General features: G+C 35.8%; 1 long non-coding RNA gene across 1 annotated transcript; it reads left to right on the forward strand.

The window, feature by feature from the left end:
- Positions 1-479: 479 nt before the first annotated feature.
- Positions 480-4,057, forward strand: LOC133784029 (uncharacterized). Its single transcript, XR_009871085.1, has 6 exons — positions 480-556; positions 653-749; positions 860-936; positions 3,296-3,372; positions 3,487-3,578; positions 3,703-4,057. It is a non-coding gene; the product is annotated as an uncharacterized LOC133784029 (long non-coding RNA).
- The last annotated feature ends 23,709 nt before the right edge of the window (positions 4,058-27,766 follow it).

Genomic DNA, 27,766 nt, shown 5'->3' on the forward strand with positions numbered 1-27,766 from the left:
TTAAACTTTGCAAGTGGGTTCCTTTGTGAAATCAAATGGGTGATGTTGTCATCATACTGTAGTAAATGATTTGATCTTTGTCATCTTGGTGTGATTAAACGAAGATCTACAGTACTTCTCAAGTCTGACAACTGTGATTTAATGAGAAATTAATAATTTTATTAAATTATATTCACTTAATATTTATGTTGGATTTTTGCTTTGCTTTTTAAACTTTACAAAAAAACCATTGCATTAGAATTACTGTTATTTACACAACATAGCAAACCATGTTCTAGGGTCCTCTTTTTTCTCAATGACGTGTCAGTAGCACATATTGAGGTATCATACATTGTCAATGAAATTTTAGGATATTTATCATATCATGACTGGCAATTTTGTTGAACTGTACTAGCTCTATGTTGTTCAAGGTCAGTATCCCTTTGCATTGTTTATAAGTTGCACTATATTTTATTTGAGTTCCGTATCAATTTGCTTTTTTTATTGGTTGCAGGTTCGACCCGAGGAATTCTGTGTTGGAGTGGTCCATTCTAATTATAGACAACTCGAACCGAAGGTCTGAAATTCTTACTGCTGTTTTCCTTTTGAAACTTAATAATTTATTTGATTTCAATTTAAGTGATAGTTATCTTGTATGATGAATTGTTTGCAGTGGATCAATGGAGTTTGTTGTTCCCCCAACAGACTCATCTGTATTTTTCCCGATTTCTGTGAACTTCTCTGCTACTAATACATTCAGTGACTTAAAGGTCTGTCCTTGTTTGACTTCAGTTGATTAGTGAATAATATTGTAAATTTTGGCAAAAATGCAGATTGATACCACTAGTAATTATGCTGACTTTGAACTTCTCTTTTGCAGGTTGTGAATGTCTTGCCCCAGAAAGGTGGAGCTCCACCGAAGTTCGGTCAAAGAACGCAGTGATGTAGGCTAAACTCGTATGTATAGAGTGTATTTGTGTTAATTGATGTTTGAGTCAATTTATCTGTAAGTTTTGTTTTGTTAGACTTCGTAAACTGGTTTTATTATATAAAACTAAGCTTTGCTTAACCTATGCATAATAACTGTTTGATGGAATGCTTCAGTGAGACATATGAGTAAATTGAGTTATTATTATAGCTTTTTTTTAATCAGCTTTTTTTAAGGGGTGTGTATAGATGATCAAGATGATGTATGATCCCTTCTGCCCACTCTAATCATGTACCTCTGCCTCTATGCATTACCGTTAGTAGCAATTTATGTAGCAATAGAGGTGTAAGATATATAAATTATATATGTGTATGCCCTGCCCTGCCCTGCCCTACCTGTATAATACATAATCAAGATGAAGAATACGCATTCTTGTTATTTCTTTCATCTTCACAAGTTAGTTTTAATCAGTGTTTAGGGACTGTAAACTTTCATTAAGGGATTGTGAATGGTTTAATATGATAAGGCTTGAATCTGTCTTTTGCTTTCATTAGCCTTTTTATCTCCACTTTCTTATTGTATCTTTTGTCCTCTGTTCTCTGCGTAGCTAGTTGCATATATAACTTTCTTATTGCTGTCTTTAGTTTAGTTTAGTTTGTTGTTCACTTTACTTGGTTGTTTATGTGATACTCATGGTATTTGACAGCAAAAGCAAAAGTAATATTATCACCCCAAGATAAGAAAATACCAGTAAAAGCAAAACTAAGTAGTGTTACATAGAAAGTTTAGAAATATTATCACCCCAAGATAAGAAAATACCAGGGAAAGAGATTTTAAAAAGAGAAAAGCCCCTCCATTAAACTTCCCATAACCTAACTCTAAACACATTTCCCACTTCCAACTTAGAAAGAAAGAGAAACTTTGGGAGAATAAGAGGAATAGCATGGGCTTCATAAAGGACCTCTAATAGCCATATTCACATTCTACTTGTTAATTTGGATGCCATACTTGATGCCCTGTTGGTTACCTGTCATAGAGAGAATTTCGCCAAAGTTATTTACACATCAATGCTATGTTTGTATTGAACTTTATAGAAAGGAATTAAACTTGCTAGGTCTTTAGAGAAGAAATAAATGGGGATAGAAGTTAGAACAAACTGTATGAATTGTTTCTTCATATTGGCACTTCTTATGGAATATAGGGTGATAAATTAGTTAGTATGAATTGTCCTTTCCCTTTCTTTTTCTCCTGAGTTGCATAGGTCTCGTTTCCTTTACTCTCAAATGTGAAATTAGTTTCTCTCTATGTTCTTTGTTCCTTTTGTTTTTCTTGATTTATATTATTTCTTTATGGGAGTGATTTTAGTAACAATAAGAAACTAGCTTTTGGTGTTGAAGAGAATGACTTTCTGATCATCCCTTGAGTATAGAGCGTATAGTAATGTTTGAAGAGTGAATAAGTTTAATATATTTAAAAGAACTCCTTAGTGTCTGATTGTTCATCTCATTTTCTTCTTCTTTATTTCTATTAACATTCATTTGGAGAATCCCTAGGTGTGCATTGTTTCTCTCTAATTTTTCAAAAAGTAGTAGCGAGGAGGTAATCTGGTTTTTGTTTGTCTCTATCTTTCTCTACAAAGGTATGGTCTCTCTCTCTCTCTCAAGCTCTCTGTGTTAGCCTTTTTATCTAAGATCGATTTGTTTGTGATTATTTGTCTGATTTTTTTTTATTCAAGTTATAAGTTAACTAATACTGTAGCATCTTAGTTTATGCTTCATGAGTTTTTCTCTATTGATGGTTGAAGTTTGTTATGGTTTCTGTTATGGGCTCGGAAAGTTCTCCATAAATTCCACTTACTGAATACAGTAAATTAGTTCTCTGTACGTTTTTGTTCTGGTTTTGTGTTGTTATACTAATAAAATTAAGTTGCTCTTAGTGGGTTAATGATTTTTTTTCAATCTTTCCTTATCCCATTTCATCATCTTTAATCTATAGTGGGTCCATTCAGGTGGAAATTACATTATCGTGATGAAGCTTTTGATGAATTATATTATTTTTATGTCTGGCCACCTGACTTCAGAAAGTTTTACACACATTTCACTGAATTTTACTTCTACAAGAGCTGTTGCTGTTCTTTTACTTTTAGCTGTTGCTCTTCTTTGTGTGTACAAACTTTGTACTGTGTATGTTACAGCTGGTTCAGCAATTTCCTTAGCAATTAACCTGCTCTTTATATGTAGAATGGTGTTTAATGGTACATGCAGTTCTCTTGTCTGGAGTTTTGGTCATTTGTTTCTATGATTTCTGCTTTTGTAGTAGCAATTGAATCTTGCTGTTCTAGGCTTTTTATGTGTTGATAAGTGAGTAACACTTTTATTTTCTAAACAGGTCAGTATGTCAGAGCTGTCTTTCTACATTTATGCTTTGTACTTCCTAGAAATTTCATGATCTTCCTATGCATGCAGGTTCTGAGTTTTTCTCTGTTTGTGGCTTCCTAGGATTGGATCTTTAAATTAATGCTCTTTAAATTAATGCATGCAGGTTCTAAGTTTTTCTCTATATTTCTTGTTTAATTTTAGAGGGAAGAAGTAGTATGAACCACCTAGGTACATGACAATAAAGACTGCCATTGAGCAGCTCGTGGAAGTTGTGCAAGCAAAAGTAGAATCTGGTAATGATAACTACTACTATTACTCTATAACTCACTCATGTCTTAACTTTGAATTTCAAAGAACTAAATCAGACTTAGTTTATCAATTTAACATTGAATGTTGTTGTATTATGTTGCATTGCAGTCTGCAATGAAGACACGGAGTGTGTTGGTTTTGCTAGAATTGGAAGTGAAGATCATATCATTGTGGCTGGTACAATGAAGCAACTTCAATTGCATGTTTTTTTCCTATCAAATAGTACTATAGGAGTGTGCAACTACTCAAATTTTGATGTGTTATTATGTAAAAAATTAAACTCTTCAATATTTTGTGCTGAAAGTAGTAACTTGTCAATATGTTGAATATTTAAGACTACTTGAATACTTAAAGAACATTTTGTTGTTGATGACAGTGTTGAATGTTTTAAACTAATTTGTGGATTGTTAATACAATGTTGAATGTTTTTATTTTTTGTTATTTGAAAATCAAGTTCATTTGATCATGCTAGTATATATTAGAAAGCTAATTTTAATTATATAAAAAAAATTAAAATATAATAGAATAAATTAGTGTTATATAAATGAATATATAATGAGAATTTAAACTTATCTAAATATTGAAATAATACGAAAAATGTGTTATAATATCTATTACAATAACACTTTTTATGTAAAGAATTTTGTTATGCAAACTTCATTATATAACACAAATAATGTGTTATACTAAAGTGTTGTATAAGAAAAATTTATAAGTATTGAAATGTGTTATATAATCGACTATAAATAATATAATTAAACACTTATCTATTTATTAAAATAACACAGAAAGTGTGTTATCGTTGACAGTATAATAACACATCTGTTTAACAATGATAAAGTGTTATGTAAAGTACCCTGACCTACAATAACATAGTCTGTCTTAACACATCAAAAAGTGTTATGGTATGTTTTGATAACACATTTTTGGTGTTATTAAAAGAATTTTTTGTTGTAGTGCTAAAGTGTATATTTTTCCATCAGAGTGGCCTTGATTATTTATAACTTTTAGAGATTTTGTAAATATGTCCTTTAAACCCTGTTTTGGGATCCCATGTACTAAATAATTATTTTCATGAAAATTATCTGTTTATGACCAAAATCTTTTAAACTTAACCTCTTTACGACTATAGGATCGCATTTTCGGGACTTCTTCGATACCGAAGATATAGATCTAAAGGAACTAGCCCTCTCCATATCATTGGATAATTGGTTTTAGGATTCAGCCGTAACACAAAGTTGATACTATAGCCCTTTGGGAGTGGTGACCCAAAGGAAGTTGTCCCTCAACAGCTATACTCTTGAAAGACTTGATTAGCAAGTCCTGCACTATTTTAAACACACAGTGTAATGATCTTGATTATCCAGGGCGTTACAACTTGGTATCAGAGCGGTCTAGGTTTAAGGGTTCCTGAAGACTGGCTGGACATGTACACTTGCCGCTAAAGACAAGCTCGACTAAGGGTTTTTTAATTGAATATATGAGATTATATGCGTAAGTGCTTGAATGGAATATGAATGCATTAATTTGTATGTTTAGTAGGGAGCATGAGATTCTGATAGGGCCTGGCCCTTGACAGTTGTGTGGTGATATTGAGGCGTGTTTATTAGCATTGCTATTGCACGTGGATGAATATTTGGATAAAGATTTGTAAATTGATTGCATGTGGTCAATTGTTTAAATTGAACTTATATGCTTTATCTGCTTATTGGTATATGGAAAGCATGATGAATATGATTATATTTAGTAGCAATGAAATTTGATAACCAATGCATAGTATTGTATATTAGTGTTTGTTATGATTTGTGTGTATGGTTATTGTGATTGTTTTAACCTGCCCGTGGGATGGTTCTGGATATGAACATCAGGTTTAAGGGGTTTAGTCGCTGATGGCAGATGAATTCAGATTGTTCGTGCTCAGAATGGTTAAGTGGACCTGGTAATGTTAAAGTGAGGGTTGTAGATGATAGCTAGGGTGGGAATCCTCCATCTGCTCCTGAAAGTTGCAGCAGATGTGTGCTAGTATGTGAGTAAGCTGTGAGGTTGGATAAAGGAGACTATATGGGTGAAACAGCGGTTTCTTTTCTAGGGAAAGAGCTACCTTGTATATCTTGACAGTAGGGTTACCGGTGTTGGTTTAACTTGAAGATACAGACAGATAAGAGTATTATATGGAAGGCTTTAGTGGCATTATCCCCTGGTTTTGAGGAAGGTTTGGATTTGTTAAGAATTGATTAGTGGATGAGCATAGCTAATCCTATCCTTGATTACATGAAGATGATAGGTCATGACAGAGCGGTTGCACTAAGTAGTTGTGGTAGAAGGATGCCCGAAATTGGTACTCAGACCCAAATTGTTGTCATAATGGGTTGAGAGGAATTCATGCAGTGATTTAATAAAGAGGTTATATTGATGTAGTCTGAGCTGCGGAGTCTAATAAGTTTATGAACTTTGTTTAGAATGGTAAGGCAACGACAATGTATGTCAATAAGTTGGTGGGTTGGTTAATCCGCTTTGGAAGTTGATACAAGCGAATGTAGCCAGAGATGATGACTCATTTAAGGATTAAACTCTGGGATGGCCTAGAGCATCAGGGCCGCTCCAGTGCATGAGATTTTCATCTGTGCTTGGGCAACAGGGAGGGCCATGTTATTTAAGATATAAGGAATGAGGTATGGAGCGTGAATGTCGAAAGGCAATAAATGCAGATGACAATATTCCCATTGGATGGATTTGGCAGGGCAGATGCTTCGTAATCAGAACAGAAGAACCCCTGATAGTTCTTTGACTCCTGGTTTTGACAGGAAGGGGTATAGCTTACAGGTTAGCTGTCAGGACAGTGATGAGACTTAGTGAAATTATTTAGTATGCACCGGAAGTATGAGACGCCATCTGGGAAGGCGTTAGGTAAGGACACATGATCTACATGGAATGGTTTAGTACGTTAGGTTAGAATAGGGGTTACCCATGATTAGAGAATGGGAGACTGGAATGTCTTGTTACATTTGAAGCCCAAGGCTAGCTTCTCGGAGGTCACCAGTTGACTTGTTAGTTCACATTTTTGGTTATATAATGAGCGGAAAGAGGTCAGTGTTGCGTATCTCTCAAGAGAGGTTCGGATGTGAAGTTTATGTCTCAAGGCTATTGTACGAGGGGTTTGAGATAGTAGTTCTTGTTCAGGATGAATTAGGAACTTATAAAAGAAGAACTGGCACATAACAAATAAAGAGGTTCGTAGTGAAAGTAATTGAGCTCGTCGTATGAGAGCGTTGTTATGAGCCTAAGTGAGAAAAAATTTGTTAAGAGACAACTATGGATTGCGAGGTACATCACTTGAAGTATATAAGTTGGACTAAATGGAAACTGAAGTGGTCGGTGGGGATTCAGATGAGTATGTAAGGAGTTGTTGGGTACGCTTCAGGATTTAGCTATGGACAGGTTCGGTATCAGGGACAGTATGAAGAATGGTATTAGTTAGGAGAAAGAATTACTGGTTCAATTGAAGAAGTATCTGGCTTGGGGATGGATTAGACAGACCACCGTATCATGGGATTCGTTGATATCACCTGTTAAGGATGAAGGGTTTAGATGCCCGGTTACAAGACAGGACAATGTCTTCAGGGATTGATCTTCGATCTAGTTATTACCAACTGAGATTCAAGGAAAGAGACATTTCTGGAATTATCACTTGTACCTAGTGGGGTATAATGGGTTATTAGTAAAGGTTCTTAACTGACTTAAGCTTCAACAACACAGGTATGTTTGATAAACAAAGAGTACAGGAATGATATGAACAAGTCACCTCCAAGTTTGTTAGGAAGTGTTGGACTACTCCCCAGTTAGAAGCGGAATGCGAACGACTACTACACTAGTGATGTTAAGATTGAAGAAGGAGGATCACAGATAAGGCTCTAGAAGGTGTCAGTTTCGATCTCGCAAAGGGTATTCAAGGTCATGCTACAGGAAGAGAAGGGATCAAATATGAAGAGATTTAATCTAAAGGCACAAAGAAATTACTGAAGAACTTCTAAAGGATAGGAAGCACAATGAGACCGGTGAACATGTCATCTACTACATAAGTATCTTTGGAGGATAGCCACACCAGAGATTAGAACGACAGAAAAACTTTGTATCAGATTTTTAGAAGACAGAATAAGGATTGGTTAGCACCTTGTGGTATAGGAATCTACATGTAATGGATGGTTACAGAAGGTTAGTGTGAAGGACCTTGACTTTGTTTAAAAACATGAAACTGTAAGCAGTGCATCAAGTCTGAGACACGCCAAGATATAGACTGAAAGGATGATGGTTTGAGCATTGCGGAAGGTGAAAGAATGGGAACATGGCCGGTATACATGAAACATTAAGTTATTGGTGAATGCATAGAGTAAGGTGTAATGCCCCAAATTTCCTAATACGGTTTAGGACCTTGATTAGGAGGCTGGGAGGGCCATAATTGCTTTATTATGTTATTAAATGATAATATGCATGTTTAGGTGTGTTAAATATGCATCTGAACCCATTTCTGATTAATTGGATGATTTTTATATTTTGGCCATTTCAGACATATTTGGCATATATGTGATATGTGTGTGGTGCTTTATTATTATTTGGTTACACTAGGGTTACTCAGCACGAGATGATCCAAGGAGGTATGCTAGTGGGAAAGTCACAACGGGATTTTTTCTTGACTCAGAGTGAGTTAAGGGGTATTTAGAGCATTACCGGGTTATTGGGTAATGGGAATCAATATTTGGTGATAAATTGGGAGTTGGTAAGATCAGGGGAACATTCTGGAGGTTTTGACTATTTTTTCCCCGGGGGTGTTTTCGGGACCCCAAGCATTAGGATTTGTTTAAGGCTACTTAAGCTTGAAGTAACCTTTTAAGAAATAAAAAGAACGTTTTGTACGTTCTCTCTCCCTCTAAGTTCCATATTCATCTCACGATCTCATTTTCGAAGGAAATTTGAGTTCTAAGACTCGGACTAAAGTGAGGATCGAGGCATAGCGATCCTAGGAAAGATTAAAAGCTAATTAGCCAGGGGATTTAGTTGGGAACAACTCAATCAGAGGTAATTCAAGTTTTAAATTCTAAGTTTTTAAAGTTTTTAAGCTTGAATTGGATTTTGTGTTTTGATGAGTTTTTTATTTGATTGAGGCTTGGGTTTTGTTGGTTTTCGATCATGGGGATGTTTGGGAACTTTGATTTTGGGATTTGGATATGTTTAGGTAGGTTTATGGAAGGTTTTTAAATAAAGAAATGGATGTTTTATTGCTGGGTTCGAGGTTGAGCCGTGACTCTATTCTTAGGCGTCGCGGCTCAATCATGAAGAAGCTGATGGATTGAGGCTGTTGGGCTATTTGAGTTGCGGCTCTAATTACTGTCAGAGAAGATTTTTGGGACTGACTTGAGTGGGGCTGCAGCTCTAATGTTTGGGGCCGCGGCTCAAAAGAGGAAAAGTGACCAAAGTGGGTCTTTAGTCATGGGAACTCAAACCTTAGGCCTCAGGATCATTCCTAATACCCGGTTTAGTGGGATTTGATTTCTCGGAGGCTAGATCTTGGTTCCGGGATTGGTTTTAGGACTTGAACTCATTGGATCACCGTTTATGGTTCTGACTAGGTTATCACTAGAGGCTTGGAATCAGGATCTTGCTTGTGGCTCGTTTATTTGTAACCTGTGCTTGGACCATAGGTAAGAAAACTGCACCCTATATATATGACATGCATGGTTATTCTTAATGCATGTTGGATGTTTTTATATGACATGCATGGTTATTCTTGATGCATGTTGGGTGTTTAAATGTGACATGCATGGTTATTGTTGAGGCATGCCAATTGATTAAATGTGATGCATGTGTTGCACGAGTAACATGTGATTAGGGCATGCTATAACTATTGAATATGAGATTGTTCAGAGCTTGAGCCTCTGTGTTTATGAATGATCCTAATTATGCTAGCAATTGTTAAGTAAGCATGCTGAATGCCCTGTATTCGGATATTTGGCATATGATATATGTTTGGTAGCATTGTTTACTTGTGTATGGCACTGACTAGTCAGGGTCGGCACTGGTCGCGTATTATTGACCTAAGAGCCGGAAACAACATAAGCGTCATGAATTCAGGGCTAATAAAAGATTAGATCTAATCGATATCAGCGTTGAATGACTCTAGGAGCATTGATGCTGGACCGAACCTAAGGTCGATGAAAATTATAAGCGCTTGACTAGTCTAGGACTAGTTACTCAGAGCCAGGGCCAAAGGCCTAGGTGACTCTTTGTCACTTGGCTAGGGAGAGGAATCCCATGGTTGTGCTCTATGGTCATGCGGTAGGTTATTTCGGTGACTAGTTCATCGAACACCTATCCTGTTTAAGCTAGTGAAATGATCACTTATCTATAAAGCCCCGGTGACCATATCGTCACATGGCTAAAGGGAACGGAACCCACCTTAGTGACGATTACAACTGTCACTCTTCTATTTTGGGCTAAAAGCCCTAGATGATTATTATGATCATCGGTTGATGTTGTATATTCATCATTACGTGAACACATTTTCCTCCTTGTATAGGGCTATATTTTCTAGGCGTGTGGCTTATGATTTGATGACATGTTATTACTATTCATGAGGATATTAAGTTTTCTTGCTGGGCTTCGACGCATGGGTGATGTGGTGCAGGTAAAGGCAAAAGAAAGCTGGACCATCCTTGAGTTGGAGAGCTTAGGTGACGATGTGTAAATATGCGGCTGTTCGACCGCTACGGCCGAGGGTTGAAAGAGGAACTAGGGTTTAACCCTGTTTTGTCGCTTAGATCGGCTGGTTGTAGATATTTTCTTGTAATAGTCCTTTGAATTATATTTTTGGGATCCCAATGTATACAGTAAAATTTTTAGTGAAACGTTATATCTTAACCAAAAATTTTAATGCCTAAATCACTAATCATACTTAGTTACACGATTATGGCCAAATTACTCAATTAGAGAGCTTAGCACTGTTTATAAGGCACACTGTAACGGTCCCTGGAGTTTAGGGCGTTACATAAGGGATTTGAGCCCAAGTTATTTGTAAAGGAATAACCCTGAGACCAAGATCTGGTGAGACTTATTGGGTGATTCAGCTAGAAACCCTTGACTGTACAAGGGGAAAATTAATTTGAAAGTTGATCTCTTTCTTGGGATGGTCTGTGTCGGTTGGATAGGACACCACATATTACAACAAGATCAGACAAGGTAACCATTGAGATTGATATAGTGCCTGTGATGGGTTGTGGATAGATATATGTCTCTACGGAAAATGCAATTCTGAAAGAAGATCTTGTAAGGATGGTTAAGAAACCTACGATTGTAGTATCAATGAAGAGATAAAGATCGGGCAAGTGATCCGATAGAATCCGGTGTTGAGATGGAGATCCTAAATGAACATTGTACTACCTCCTTAAGCATATTGTAACTAGGAAGTTTAAATGAATATAAAGATCTAATATTCATACATTGGGAGGTAAAATGGTATAGCAGTGGATCGTAAGAGTGGACCACATTAGACTATAACTAAGATGATTGGATATAGGAGATTGTACCTCAACAGATTGTGTTAACACACTTTGGTTTGTGTGAGCGGGTGACGTAGCATGGTAATTGATAGTGTCGGGTTGAGACCCTTTAATTTTCCAAGTTCTTGAAAGGAAATAGAGAACGAAGGGAATAAGGTTGGCGAAATCCTCAACTCTTGAAGCGATGACAGCCGAATTATAATACTTTTTGTGGAACAGCTCCACAAATTGGGTCCAAGTCATGGTGGCAACATCATGCGTCTGCTGGACTAGGTCCCACCATATTCTCGCATCTTTCTTGAGTATAGAAGAAACACAGGATATGCGGTCCACGTTGCCTAGATTCATGTTCGTCAGGATTGGCTCCACATTCCTGAGCCACTCTTCTCCCTCGAAGGGGTCCATAGTCCCTAAAAATTTTGGAGCATGTTGCTTAAGAAATTGCTCATAAACTGGCTCCATGTGATGAACTAGATATGGTGCATAATTCGCCACTGGCCATCCCCCATATGGACCAACTTGTTGGGGTGCTGAGGCCATTTGCTGCGGCTGTGGTTGCGGCAGACGCGAAGGCTGAGTCTGAGGCTGAGCATGTTGTCGATGTTGCTATAATAACTCCTCAACTTGTTGTCGTAGTCAGGCGATTTCTGCAGTTTTGTCAACTAACGACGGCGACGGCGCATTGCGGTTAGCAACAGCACACACTCCCCTTCTACGAACTGTAGGGGGTTCATTGTTCACCCGAGCAGCATTGGAGGTATTTCCATTAGTGCGAGCAGACCTTTGGAGCGACATTGTAGCAGAGTTCTAACAGTTGAGAGAAACATGTCAGAATTTTAACCTAATAGGCTCTAAGGCAAAATCTTAATCTAAACAAACATAACTCGGACCTATTAATGATGACTTCTATTGAAAATTATACAAGTCTTCTTTATTATTAGAGTGGGTTTCTATACTTAGAAAAATAAGCCATCTTTATTTTCTAAGTATGTTTCTAATCATCCTATATGACTTAAATCTCAGGCTCGAAACTCATCTCTGTCCAAAAGCTAACCATATTGAGGAAGGGCTGGGATAAGTAAAATCGTTCCCACTACTATGGCCCCCTAACTCTCAATATAGAAACTCAGTTCATTGATTTGTATCCACCCTCACCGAACTTAGTCATTATTTATTATGATTGCAAAAGAAAATCAAACCCATACATGATAAAAAAATAACCATGATATTAATTTGGAAAAAGTTTTTTACTATTTACAATCATAAAAGAAAACAAATAATAAATGAAACTAGTCTATTCTAAAAATTGGGATGTTCTACATCCGATCCTTCATCTAGCATATCGTCATCTATCTCTTCATAGTCATCATTGTCTTGTGCCTCAAAATGCCCTCGAGGAAGATTCGTAAAAATTCTATGTTTTTCATTTTTAAATTGAAATTCCATTTTTGAAGTGAACCTAAGTATGAGAAAGTAATATCTCATAGCTACCAGCAATTCATCTACGTCATCTATCGTCTCCAAAATTTCTTCTAAGGCTGCAATCACAGTAGAATAATCTCTAAATGCATACGTATTATTTTACTTAATAATTATAAAAGTTCAATAATTTAAGTTGCAATTACTTACGTGGGGTTGCTTAATGCGTAGATTATAAGGGATCTTGACATTAGGAAGATTCATAGAGAAAAAAAGATTTAAAGCGTTGACGATCAATGATACAATCTCCTCACCATTATTTGGATCTTTGTTCACCAAATCACAACAATAAGCATGATATGCATATGGTGCCAATATAAGCAACATCCAATGTTCACTACATAAGGAAAACAAACAAATTATAACTCAAATGTCAAACAAAAAAAGTATGGATATGTGTCGAACAAATGACAAAGTTTTAAACTTACCCATTGTTCCAAGGGACAAGGATAAAGTTTAGGACATGCTATAAACAAGGTCAACAATGTAAACTTTCTGTTCATACACAACCACAAGGGTAGATTGTAAAAACAAGCAAAACAACCCAACCATTATACTTACTGCTAAGAGATGTTTGTGGAATAATCCCGTTAGACAAAAGACCAAGACGAATATTACAAGATTCATTTCCAAAAGAAAGTCACTTCAAATCAACTCTCTTCCAAGCTAGGGAGTTAGTTGGATTTCTTAATGTACCATCATTTATTCTCTCATTTGCATGCCACAACAAACTTTTAGCATGTTCGTCATTTCTAAACATTTGGAAGAAACGAGGAATTGGCGGAAGGTACCACAAATCATTGGTAGGTACTACTTCCTTGACATTCTCACCATTTCTTTTCTTTTTCCTTCGTGACTCACCACAAGTAGGACACGATTTTTCTTCTGCAAAGCTATTCTGATATAATATGCAATCATTAGGACATGCATGAATTTTTTCATACTACATGCCTAATGAACATAATGTCTTCTTTGCCTCATAAAATGAAATTTGCATTTCATTATCTTCTGACAATAACTCCTTCAAAAAATTAAATAAATCAGTAATATTTTTCTCACTCCAACCATGTTTAGTTTTTAGATGGTACAACCTAAGAAGTGCAAATAATTTTGTAAATCCGGTACAACCAGGGTAATTTGATTTCTCAACATCACTAAGGAGTGTCTCAAACTTATTTTGGTCAACTCCTGATCCATAATGTGCATTGTCAATCATTTCATCTAATGGATCCCAGTTCTCCTCTACTATATTCTCTTCACTCCTTTTGGTCTACTTGGTAGAGTTGGAGAATTAGGAGCTATCTCCCCATGGTAATACCAAATTGTGTAACTCTTGTCGATCCCATTGAAATATAAGTGTTCTTTGATCTTTTTCAGGTTCATCTTTTTAACATTTCCACACTTAAGACATGGAGAAGAAGTAAAATTTGTGTATTTCACATTTTTCGAACAAAACCTCAAGAACAAATCAACCCGTTCCTATATTCCGCAAATAACCTATTCGGTGGCATCCACTTTATATCCATATCTTCTCCTATGGCTATGAAAAATAATATAAACGACACTAAATAAGCATGTGATAGAGCTAGATTTCTATATAAAGTTAATTGTTTGTAATCCTGAATAAAATTGAGTATCATTTCTCCTATAATAGTGACTTAACCATCTACATGTGAATTGCAAAACAAACAAATCAAACAACATACAATAGGGTTCTTCCTTATAGCTCCCATCACACAACCGAATTTCCAAGAACCTACTTCACTAAAACACACAAAGTTCTCAACCTTGTGTTATCACTGCAACACACAATTTTAATCGCTGAACCTACTTTACTATGGATGAATATTTAAGATATTCAAACTCCTCTAATATTTGTTTAATAATATTAAAAGTAGAAGTAAGAGAATATATATGTACCTCTTGGAATTAATAATCCAACCTAACAAAATTAGTTCACTTAGCAATCGAATTTACTATTAAATCAACAATCAAAAAAATTAAATTAATAATTAATAAATAAAATATCGCTAAATATCAAAAGATATATAACTTATTCTTGTAATTTTAGAAACTTAATTACCTTAAATGTGTTCTTGAAATACAAATTTTGAGGCAAAAAGTACTCTGAAATCTCACTCCAACAAAACCTCAACCTACAAGATGAAATTAATTAATATATAAAAGATTACTAAACAATATCACTAAACATCTAACAATAACTTATTCTTCTAATTTTAGAAACTTAATTACATCAAATGTGTGTTTGAAATAGAAATTTTGAGGCAAACATAAACATAAAATATCACTCCAATAGAACCTCAACCTACAAAATTAAAATTAATTAATAAATAAATGATTACTAAACAAAAAAAATCCAATGAGCCACTAATTAACCTAAAAAAAAAATTTGGTATATATAGAACATAAACTTATAAACTCTAAAACTAACTCACTAAAAACTCAATAATCAACAAAAACAGATAACTTTTCATATATCTCTAATTTTTTAGCTTATTTAAAAAAATTATTTTAATATAACTATATATAATCAACCTAGCTACAATGTTAATAAAAATTAACAAATATATATACAAATATAAAAGATTTTGGAATTAAAAAAAAAAATAAAATCATAAACATATATACTTGAATCAAATCTATACACAATGTGATAGGTAAAATTAAAATTATTTTCTACATTGTCAACAAAGTTATTTTCTTAAAAACCCACTGAAAATCTACTAATAATCAAAACTAATAAAAAAAAATCTCATTAAATATCATTTTAACAATGATTTATACTTATTATTTTTAAAACTTACCTCAAATATCATTCTATTATTATTTCCTAAGCCTCAATTTTTCACTTCTATTATTATTCTCTTTGAATCTATCTCGTGTTTTGAGAATTGTCCACTCTAGTCTAGGTGATTCTAAGGATACTTTGGAAGGCTATGAAGAAAATTGAAGAACGATTCATTTTCTTGGTGATACCCTACGACACAAAGGATACAAGGGTTAGAGAAACGGATGGAATGACTCAATCATTCCGCTGCGTATAATGTAAGTTTTCTTATCATTTTCTCTGTATGAATTCAATTTTAGAAACATGTTCTAGGTTTTCTTATATTAATTTGTTTAATATAAGATCTAAATGAAAATAAACAAAATCATGTATAAGTTTTCCCAAAAACTGGCCTCAGAGCCTATGGTATTCTTTATTTTCATGCATGAACATGGTAAAATTGAATTATTTGATGTGTTGACTAATTGGGTGGATTTCATGTTTTTTATGATGCATATTGAATTTTATGTGATTATTAACATATTTGGGTTATTTTGTTGTGTTTTCTTTGCAAATATTTTTTTATATAAATGTTTTATTTGATGTAAAACATGGTAAGATTTATTTAGAAAACGTTTTTGGCTTGAAAAATTACACAAATTTTATTAAAAAAAAAATTATCGGGCAGTGGCCGTCGCCAACACGTGAATTTTTGCCCAGATACTCCCGTGGCTACAGCCACCAACATTCCCTGGCCACAGCCCGCTAATTTTTTTTCTTAAAATTTCATTTTTGAATGTATTTTTAATAGGTTAATTCAAAAATATTATATATTTTCTATTATTTAAAAATATCTTAATTGAAATGCGATATTTTTGTACTTTAATCTTTTAAAAATAGATATTTTCTACAAAGATTCAAATTCAAATTTAAAAATAGGTTAAATAATTAATTTTAAATATTTTAATATAGTAAAATATTATAATTAAGTTATCAGACATTTAAGATATTGACTTATTTAAATTGACTATTTTTTTTTCCAAAAATTTAATTAATTGGAATTTTGGATAAATTCTACAAAATTAATTGTGGTATTTTTGCAAATGAAATAAATTGTTGTATTTTTGCACAAAATTCATAGACTTGCTCGTATTGTAACATGATTAGCCCCATCCAATTATAACATGTTTGTTTGCACTATATGTGGTATTTTTACAATTGGGCTTAAATGCATATAGTGACCCATATGTTTGTTTAATTTATGGATTTTTCCAAATAAAATATACATAAAATGATAGGTTTTATTTGGGCCCATTAGAAAATGTAAAGTTTAAATTCTTCTCTTGTGGGTGGTTCCACTTGTGAAGGCCCATTTGTTTTGCATGATTATAGTGGGCCTAATCAATTAATAAAAATTAATAAAATGAAGGTTTAAATTCCTGTCTTTTGGACCTTGTATGGCATTATGGGGCTTTAGTAGTGGGAACGACATACTGGACCCAACCCTCATCCATGCAAGCCCAATTGTTAAGGCCCATTTGCCTGAGTTGGACTTAATTGTATAGGTTCATTATAATAGTTAAACCTCAACATTGATTAGCAACAAATTAATTCTAATTTAATTGAATTTGTTTCAATGTGACACTTTAGAATTAATAGGAAATTCTTGGACTTTGGTTTTAAAGATTTAATTTTACAATTTTTTGGAGAACCATAGTCATTAATTTTCGAAAATTAATAATAAAAATACTATTTTTATAATGAGTATATTTTAAGAATTATATTCGATCTCCACCATTAGTTTAACAAGGTCAATAGCTTAATGGGGCTTCGAGACGCTTTGATTCATCCCCCTACGGAAGGTGTTCATTAGTTCTTTTGACAAGGTTAGATTTCGTGAGATAGATAATTATAGGTCAAATTCTACTAGACTCACCCCTATGCTGACTACTAGGACTAAATCTATTTATTATTGAAACTGTGGGTCTAGCTCATAAAATAAGAGATTTTGTTTTCTTATTTTGATCGAATAGTAGGTTGTTAATAATGGTGTTCATTACTAAATGTGTTTACAACTCTATTTAACTAATGATATTTTTTTACTCTCGCCAACCAGGACAACGATATCATAGAATAGTTAAAATCCTAAAGAAATATAGATATGATTATTTTGGTATTTTTTTCATATCTTAGATATTTTTGGTATATGTTGTGCTATTTCTTAAAATTTGTGTGAATAGAAGTTTTATTGAGGAAATGTGATTCATTTTTTTTTATTGATAATCAGTAGTTTTAAGTATGGATGTGTCTATTCCCATCCTTTCTCAACTTTCGATGGAGAAACTCACTGGAGAAAACTTCCTTAAGTGCAAGTAGTATATCAACACAGTGTCGATTGGTGACAATGCCGAGTTCGTCATGATTGAGGAATCCCCAGAATGAGCACCGTCTCCATACATTCGTGATGGCACCATCAATGGTCAGATGGCATCGTGTCCACACGTTCGTGATCAACTCAACTATGGTCTGACGCAGCTCCTGAACGAGCTTCAGACTTTTGAATCTATCATGGGTGGACCAAGTAAGGGAGGAGAAAAGAAGACTACTACTACTATTGCTGCTATTCCAACTAAGGCTGAAGCTAACCAAGCTTCGTCTTCTAAAGCTGGAAACAAAAGGAAATATGGAAAAAAAAACAACCGTAGGCCTGCAAAGGTTGCAAAGACGAGTGCACAACCAAATGTACATACGCCTAAGGGGAAGAACTAGAAAACAAGAAAGGTAAAGGTAACTGTTTTCATTGCAAAGAGAAAGGGCATTGTAAATAAGATTGCCCCAAGTTTCTTACAGCGAAAAACAAAGGTGATGATTATAGTTCATTTATCTTAGAAACATGTGTTTTAGAGAATTATAAATCTATTTGCATTATTTATTCTGGATCTACTAACCATGTTTGTAATTCTTTACAGCTTCTTGAATCATGGGAGGAAGTGGAGGAAGGCGGCATAAAGCTTAGAGTTGGGAGCAGAGCGTTCGTCGCAGTCCAAGCTAGAGGAAGAGCTCGCCTGAAGTTTGGAAATAAATATTTAATTTTGAAAGATGAATTTTTATTCCGGGTTTTAGTAGAAATTTAATTTCAGTTTCCATGTTGCAATTAGAGCATTTTGTTATGACTTTCATAGGTTCTAATATATCTATTTCTTTCAATGGATCACAATTGTGTATTGCCTGTTTGCAAAACCGGCTTTATATTCTGCGACCTAACAAAGCCCTCACTCTTAACAATGATTTATGCAAAGTAGTTAAACCTAGGACCAATAAACGTCAAAAAACCGATAACGATAAGATGACGTATTTATGGAATTTGAGACTAGTTCACATTAGATATGATAGGATTGATTGACTTACAAAGGATGCACCTTTGAGGGAACTCACCTTAGGTGAATCACCTATCTGTGAATCTTGTCTAGAAGGAAAACTGACCAGGCGTCCATTCTCTGCAAATGGTGACAGGGCCAAGGAACCACTTGGACTTGTTCATTCAAATGTTAGTGGATCTTTGAATGTACAAGCCAGGGGTGGTTTTGAGTATTTCCTCACTTTCATTAACAATCACTCTAGATACTCATGTCATTACCTAATACATAGGAAATCAGAAACATTTTCAAAGTTTCAGAAATTCCTAGCAATGGCTCAGAACCAATTAGATAAAAATTTAAAGATCTTGCGATTTGATAGGGGTGGAGAATATTTTGATATGTAGTTCAAAGATCATTTAACTAAACTTGGGATTTTATCACAACTTACTGCCCTGGGTACTCCGCAACAAAATGGTGTAGCGGAATGCCGAAACAGAACTTTCTTAGAAATAGTTAGATGCATGCTTAGTTACTCAACTCTACCAACTTCGTTCTGGGGACATTCGATTGAAACCGCGAATGACATTCTCAATGTCGTGTCGTCCAAATCAATCCCCAAAACACCTTTACAATGCTGGAATGGTTGTGAACCTAGTTTACGTCATTATAGAATTTGGGGGTGTCCTGCCCACTTCCTGAGGAAAAAGGAAGGAAAGATAGAATTGCCAACTGAAGTTTGCATGTTTGTTGGCTATCCTAAAGGTACTCGGGGTGGAATTTTCTATAGTCATTCAGAAAAGAAAGTGTTTACTTCTACGAATGCTACTTTTCTAGAAATGACTATGTCCAAAACTTCAAACAGTGCAACAAACTAGTTTTAGAGGAGATGATTGAAGAATTGACTCCATCCAATGTTCCATCATCATCAACGCAAGTTGATGATGAAATTTTCACTCTTCATGTCCAACTGACACGAGTTGATTTAAATGAAGAAAGTACCATTGTTCCTGAGCAAATAGTCATGGAGCCGCATCATAGTGGGAGGGTTTCTAGGAACCTAGTTCTATATGGTTTGGATGATGAAACCAATATGGTTGTTGGTGACACTGGTGACGATGATTTGTTGTCTTTCAAATAGGCAATGGCTAGCCCTGAAAATGAACTATGGCTCAAAGCGATGATATAGGAAATGGATTCCATGTACTTAAATTTTGTCTGGCATCTTGTGGAAGCACCCAGTGACTTTAAGGCCATTGGGTGCAAGTGGATCTGCAAGAATAAACAAGGTGTTGATGGAAAGATCGATTTGTGGCAAAGGGTTATACCCAAAGAGAATGCGTGGACTATGAGGAAACTTTTAGTCCGGTAGCCTTGCTCAAGTCCTTGCGTATCCTCCTATCCATAGCCGCCGCTCTCGACTATGAGATCTGGCAAATGGACGTCAAGATAGCTTTACTTAATGGGAAGCTTGAAAAAATCATTTATATGGATTAGCAAGAAGGATTTAAAGTAGGTAGACAAAACGGAAAAGTTTGCAAGTTCAATAAGTCCATTTGTGGACTTAAGCAAGCTTCTCGATCTTGGAATCTTAGGTTTGATGAAATAATCAAAACCTACGGCTTTGAAAAAAATAATGATGAGCCTTGTGTTTACCAACTGAAGGCAAATCAAATAGTGGTATTCCTGGTACATTGTATAGATGATATCTCACTCTTTCGAAACAACATTAAGAAATTGTGAGATGTGAAGAATCGGCTCAACACTCAGTTCCAGATGAAATAATTGGGTGAAGCAAGTTATGTTCTAGGTATTCAGGTCATTATGGATAGAAAGAACAGACTCTTAGCTCTATCTCAAGTATCTTACATTGATAAAGTGCTTGAACGTTTCTCAATGACAAATTCCAAGAAAGGATGTCTATCGTCCCACCATGGAATTCATCTTTCGAAGAAGAAGTCTCCCCAGACTCCTGAAGAGGAAGATGCAATGAGAAAAGTTCCTTACACATCTGCAGTTGGAAGTCTGATGTATGCTATGTTGTGTACTAGACCAGATATTTGGTATGTAGTGGGAGTAGTGAGCAGCTATCAGTCAAACCCAGGACTGGAACATTGGATAGTAGTTAAGCATATTGTGAAGTATTTAAGGCGAACTAGGGAATATATGTTAGTCTACAAGGGTGGTGTTCTTAACCCAGTAGGCTATACCGATTCAGATTTTCATACTGATGTCAATGACAGGAAGTCTACTTGTGGAATGGTGTTTACTTTTGAGGGTGGAGCTGTGATATGGAAAAGCATAAAGCAGTTTGTGATCTCAGATTCCACTATGGAGGTTGAATACATAGCTGCATCTGAAGCAGCTAAAAAAATATTCTGGCTAAAGAAGTTCTATTCATATCTTGGAGTTATTCCAGAAATGGATAAACTGCTTGTGTTGTTTTGTGACAACACAGGTGTGATAGCCAACTTGACAGAACCTCGAAGTCACAAAAGGATTAAGCATATATAAAGGAAGTATCACATTATTGAAGAATATGTCGCTAGGGGAGATGTGAAGGTTATGAAGATTGCATCTGAAGACAATCTTCCACATCCGTTTACAAAGACACTACCAGAACCTACATTCGATAAGCATATCAAAGAAATGGGATTAATATAATTAAGGCATTAGTTTCAATTAGTGCAAGTGGGAGTTTTTTGGGGGTTTATGCCCTAATTAAATTTCAATTTCTTTGTAATCTCATTTATTATCAATAAAAGAATAAAAATCATTTTTTGACTTGGTCAATCACTTTGTTCACATGTTTTATTTTCATGATTATTTGTTTAATATAAGCTTATATTAAATCACGAGCATACATCTAATCATATTTATAGTGACGTAATCACAGTGGAATATAAATATGATTATATGTTCAAAATATAAGTTAGTCCTAAGATTAGTCAGTGCACAAGATTTACACTGACTTGCCAATCTACGATAAGATCTACTTACACATCGCAGTGTTATGTTCTTTCCAAAACATTAGTAAAGTAGAGAAGATCAGATGTATTTGTTACATCGGACTTGACTGATATTGACAGTAGATAGGATAAGTAAACATACCGTTATTATCTATTCTAGTCATATTATATATTTTACCATAGGTCAATTCAATCTCTATTCTGAGTGGTTAGTATTCTAACTAGTTGTATTATTTGAGTTCGTTACCAGCTTACCCTACGAACTAGCACATACTTACATCTTCGGAACTCGGTAGTATAACTGAGTGGGAGTGTTATTCATAGTTATGAACATCTATAACTTCTGGTGAAGAAGGGAAACGATGGTTTCTTTTTAGTTCGGTTCAAGGTGCTAAATGATAGAGATCTCATTTTAGTAATTAATACTATTTTACTAAAATATCATTTACAAGGAACTAAGTGTTTTAAGGATAAAATACAATGAGGGGTAAAACGGTATTTTAGTCCAATCTCATTGTAGGTCGTCTATAGAGGATTGAGTGACAATTATGGTTGTAACAATGGATAATTAATAACGTATCTATATTTGTTATAGAGCATTCTATGAATTCAAAAGTGCAATTCTGAGTCTTTAGTGGAGTCACGAGAAATTAATAAGTTAGTAAATTTATTTGTTTAATATATGATAACTTATTGGAGCTTGATTTCTTAGGCCCATGGTCCACACTAAAGATTTTATAGGCCCTTGGATAAAATAATCTAGATAGTCTCAATTAATTGATTTAATTAACAATTAGAATTATTAAAGATGACGTGACCAATTTTGGATAGTTTCAAACAGTTATGTAATTTAGAAAAGAAAAGATAAATTAGAGCAAATTTATTTATTAAGAAAAATCGATATCGAAATTAATAAATAAGTTGAAATCAAGGTTCAAATTATAAATAATTAATTTGATACAGGATTTAAATAATTATTTAATTAATTAAATGAATAGAAAATAATACATGCCTTGATTTTAAGTCAAACAGGCTTATAATCAAATGGTATATTTCACAGTCCTAATGCCCATGATAATTTCGACCTTGGGGTATTAATTGACTATTATTTTATTGATTTTTTAATTAAATAAATGACCTAATTGAGTCTATAAAAGGAATGCTAAGTGAGAATTGAAAACAGATTACAGAAAGACTAACTGATAGAAAATAAGAAAATCTATTCTTGATGATCTAGGTTTTAGATTCTCTCTAAAGCATAAGTCATTTCCTAAGCCTCATTTTTTCTCTTCTATTCTTCTTCTCTTTGTATTTATCTAATGTGTTGAGAATTTCCCTCTCTAGTCTAGGTTATTCTAAAGATACTTTGTAAGGTTGTGAAGAAAATTGAAGAACGGATCAGTTTCTTGGTGATACCGTGCGATAGAAAGGATTCAAGGGTTAGAGAAACTGAAGGAATGACTCAATCATTCCACTGCGTTTAATGTAAGTGTTCTTATCATTATCTCTGTATGAATTCAATTTTAGAAACATGTTCTAGGTTTTCTTATATTAATTTGTTTTATAAGATCTACATGAAAATAAACAAGATACTGTATAAGTTTTCCCAACAGTTTATCCAATCGCTGTTGTTTAGATAACCTTTCTTCCAGAACGAACTCGCTGTCATCATGTGTTTTCAGCTCCTGGATATATCTCTTCTGAGCTTCATTGCTTATTCCTGCTCAATGAGGTCTGCTTGCAATGGTGATTATGTTTGTCCCTTGAACAAGGAGATGCATAATCTAATCCGTAAGCTAGTTAAGTTTGTGCTGGATTGACTTGGTTTTCGAGGGCTGGTTGAGGTTTCTACCTCACCTGTTGGTTAGGAGCTACCCTGTTTTGAGCGTATTGGGCTAACGGAACATCCCGAATGAGAGTCTCGGTTGCATCTTTTAACTGACAAAAATCATCTGTGTTATGGCCGATGTCATTGTGATATCAACAGAATTTTGCTGGGTCTCTCTTTGCCCTTTGATGCTTCGTGGGCTCGAGCTAATTTCATCGAAGGTGAGTAGAATTAGGTAAATAAATATGCTATCGCGTATCTTTTAAATCGCTATAGGCGATGTAGATGATGGTATACTTATCCCTGTTCTTATTTTTATTGGACTTTTTCTAGTCGCCCTCGTCATTCCTTTTTCGTTTATTACTCCCCACCTAGTTATTCTGGGTAGCGGGCTGAGCTGTAGATACTCCCTCCGCCACTACTCCAGTAGGCTGAATGAGGGTTTGGCTGGTTCCTGCAATAGCATATCCTGCCTCTTCTAGGTTTATCCACTATTGAGCTCGAGCCAAGAATTCATCTACACTTTTCACTCATTTCCTTTGGAGCTCATTCCATAAATCTCCTCTTATAGTGATTCTTGTTCTCATGGCCATGAGCTTGGCATTGTCATCTACATTTCTAGCTCAGGCTGCTACATTAGTAAACTGATTAAGGTAGGCCTTCAAGGACTCACCAGACTGTTTCTTATTGTTGGCCAGGTAGTCGGCCTCCACTTGAACCTCTTTAGCAGCTCAAACTATCTCTTGAACTCTGTGGATAGCAATTTCCAAGAGGTGATTGAGTGTTTCTTATACTTGTTGAGCCACATCTTGGCTGGTGCGGTCAACGTAACTGGGAATAGAACACACCGCAGGTCGAGGCTCAGGTTATGGGCCATCGTCAGAGTATTGAAGGTCCCAACGTGGTTGGATGAATCAGTGGCTTTGTTATATGTGGGCATAGTTGGCATGGTGAATCCAAAGGGATATGGAGCTACTGCGATATGGGGATCAAAAGGCTCGAGCTCCTCATTAAAGTCAAAATCATCTATATTTTTTTCCAGACAAGAGCCTCTTCATTTTCTTCCTCAATAGGGCCAGATAATCGAGGATTGGATCCTTCGTCTCTAGGTTATTTGGGAGCTAGTTACCAGCTCCCATCCTATTGTGCGAGTTCAGTAAGTTATTTTCCCTCTATTCTTGAGCTCGGTTAGGTATAACGTTCCCATTGTCATCCACGATAGATGGATCTTCCTCATTCAGAGTATAGTTCAGATCATCGTAACGAGCCTATTGTTCTCATGGTGTGTTTAGATGATCACGTGGGTCAGACTGTGGATTGGAGCGCAAGCTTTGAGCCAAACTCAATTGATTTCTCAGATTGCTTTAATGCCTATTGGAATTCACATTACAGGCATTCTAGATCCTACCCACACGATGACTCTCCATCCAATAAATTCCATCCACGACGCTTAGTGCTCTTGGTTGAGGTCAATGAGCATGATTATTAGCGCGAGATCGCGGGGCATATGTGTCTTCTGCAAGTATAGATTGTTTCCTTTCATTTATTGGCCCTGGAGCATTCCTCTGTTGGCGTGTCAGTGTTGGATGACAAATAGGTGAGGGAGGTGCCTTATTGGTGAAGCAATTTATGTCCCATTTCAACGGACCAGAATAACGCACTCATTGTCTATTCAGATTTCCCGACTTGGTGGTAACACATGGTTATTTCGTAGTACCTGTGAGCTGGCTAAGGTGCTAGTGAATTCACGTGGACCCCCACCACTGTCGATGTGGTCTAAATTCGCCCTACATGGCCAAACTGATTTCTGTGAGTGTGAGATGTTTGCCCTTTCCTATGGTTATTAGTAGGAGGGTTGCTTATGGGAGTCTATTCTGAAGGCACGAGGCTTGGTGTTGCTGTTTTGGCGGAACGACTTATATTAGGTCGATTATTTTGGGGGGACCGAGAAATGTGGGACCCACTTTTCCTCCTTTCGACATTCTCGTTGGTTGTAGGAGTAGGTATTCGAGCCATGATCTCATATATTTGCCTTTTAGACTAGGCAAGGTTGCTCCTCTGGTGTGCATTCTGCATTTCAATGATGATTAGGTACCAAACATTGGGATTCAATGAGTGTGAGGCCGAACTTCCAGCATCGCCCTGGTCCACATGCTTTTTTCCATTGCGACACTATGCGGATGTACCTTCTCCAATGGGGATGGTTGTACGATGACCTCATTGATCATCAGGTTGCTCTGTTTCATTGTCGTGCATGGAATGAGTGACAACCATGATGATATGGGTTGAATATTATGTGGGATTTCAAGCTTAATCTGCTCTCAATGAAAGCATCAATCTGTTGACACAGTTTTTCGTCAATAGATTTAGGACTGTGAAAATATAGAGATTAAGCTTCGTGTGAACCGAATATGAGGAAATATAGAAGCACCCACAATTTACGTGAATCCACCTAGTCCACGAGTATCTCTTATTAGTCTATTTAGTAACTCTAGGCAAAATTGTTTATGGCAATTTACGCAGAGTTTTTGCATACAGATTGTCGGTCCCCTTTACTGTCCATTCCCCTTGTATTTATAGGGAATTATGGTGGACAATATTGGGTATCCATACTATATATTGGAACATACAATATTGGGTAACTTCCCAAGTTAATGAAAATTCAAATATCTTAATTAAAACTATTTGTAACGCCCGGGATACCCCAAGACCGTTACGGTGAACGATGAACCGTGAATTTAACTCGCTACCCGAGTTCTTTGGTTAAAAATATGCTTCTAGGTGTTATTAATAGGTTAAGGTGGAAAACCAATCAAAAGGAAATGATATATTTTATTTAAAACATAAAACTGTTCATGGGCCCATCAAAACATTTACAAGTTATTTACAACTCAAAATTATCATTACTGTTTAAATTTACAACCCACCAACCTAAGCGGCAAAAATAGGGTAAACCCCCTAGTTCCTCTGAGAACTCCTTGGTTGTGGTGGTCAAGCAAACGCACATGTACACAGCACCACCTAAGCTCTCCACTCAAGGCTGGGTGAGCTTTTCTTTCCCTTTACCTGCACCACATAGCACCCATGAGCCAAAGCCCAGTAAGAAAACACAATAATACAAGCATATAATATCAAATGATGATCATGATAATCATACAGAGCTTATAGCTCTGAACAAATGAGTGAATATCACTTTGTGGTTACATTAACCATGAAAGCGCTTATAGATCTTAATCAGATGAGTGGTTTAACACTTGAGGTTCTGGTAAACTATACTAAGTGAATGACAAGCAAGTCACTAACATAAACAAATAAGAAACTGATGGGGTAATTCTCTAGCTTAACAGATGAGTGACTGATGGGTAAGTCACTAACTTAAACAGATGAGAGACTGATGGGTAAGTCTCACGGGGCTCAGCACCCATAGCCATGTCACTAAATAGTCACTGTGGCTCTAAGTAACTAGCCTTTGGCTAGACAAGTGCTTATAATATTCATCGAACTTAAGGTCAGTCCTGCATTAACGCTCTTCTGAGTCATTTAATGCGGACGTTGATTAGATCTAATGTTTATTGGCTTGCGTTGAACACGCTAAGGCCGTTCCTGACTTATGATTTAGCACTGTGTGACCAGTGCCCAGTACCACCGTCGAACTTGACTAATGAGTCACAGCTTCACAGTTGATACTGACACTATTGCCAATTCTGACTATTCAGTCAGTGCCATACACAAGTGAGCAAAATTTTCTAAGGATTCAATATTTAATCCATGTCCACAATTAAACATTCAACCTGCCTCATGAACAACCATGCATGTCACACATGGGGTCCAGTTCTCTTACCTCTGGTTCGAGCGAGAAATAGAACTAGAACGACCCCTGAGAACGATCGACCTTTTGATTCCTTAGCGGTTACCTAATCATAACCAATTATAACCTCCATTAATGAAAATCAACAATGAAAGGGTCTTGACCTAAACCCCACTCTCGGGACCTCGAAATGTACCAACACAGTGAGTGGATTCGATCTCGGGCCTTAAGGATTGAAACCCCGAGCCAAAAACCCTTAAAAACACTCAAAACGGGATTCTGAAGGAACAGAGTAGCGCTACTCACTAGCGCCCCAACGCTCTTCTCAGAACCCAAAACCGCCGAAGCCTCCCCTGGGTAGCGTTGTAGCACCTCCTTGTGGGCGCTGTAGCGC

Source organism: Humulus lupulus, chromosome 6 (assembly GCF_963169125.1).
Source record: "Humulus lupulus chromosome 6, drHumLupu1.1, whole genome shotgun sequence".
Lineage (NCBI taxonomy): Eukaryota > Viridiplantae > Streptophyta > Magnoliopsida > Rosales > Cannabaceae > Humulus > Humulus lupulus.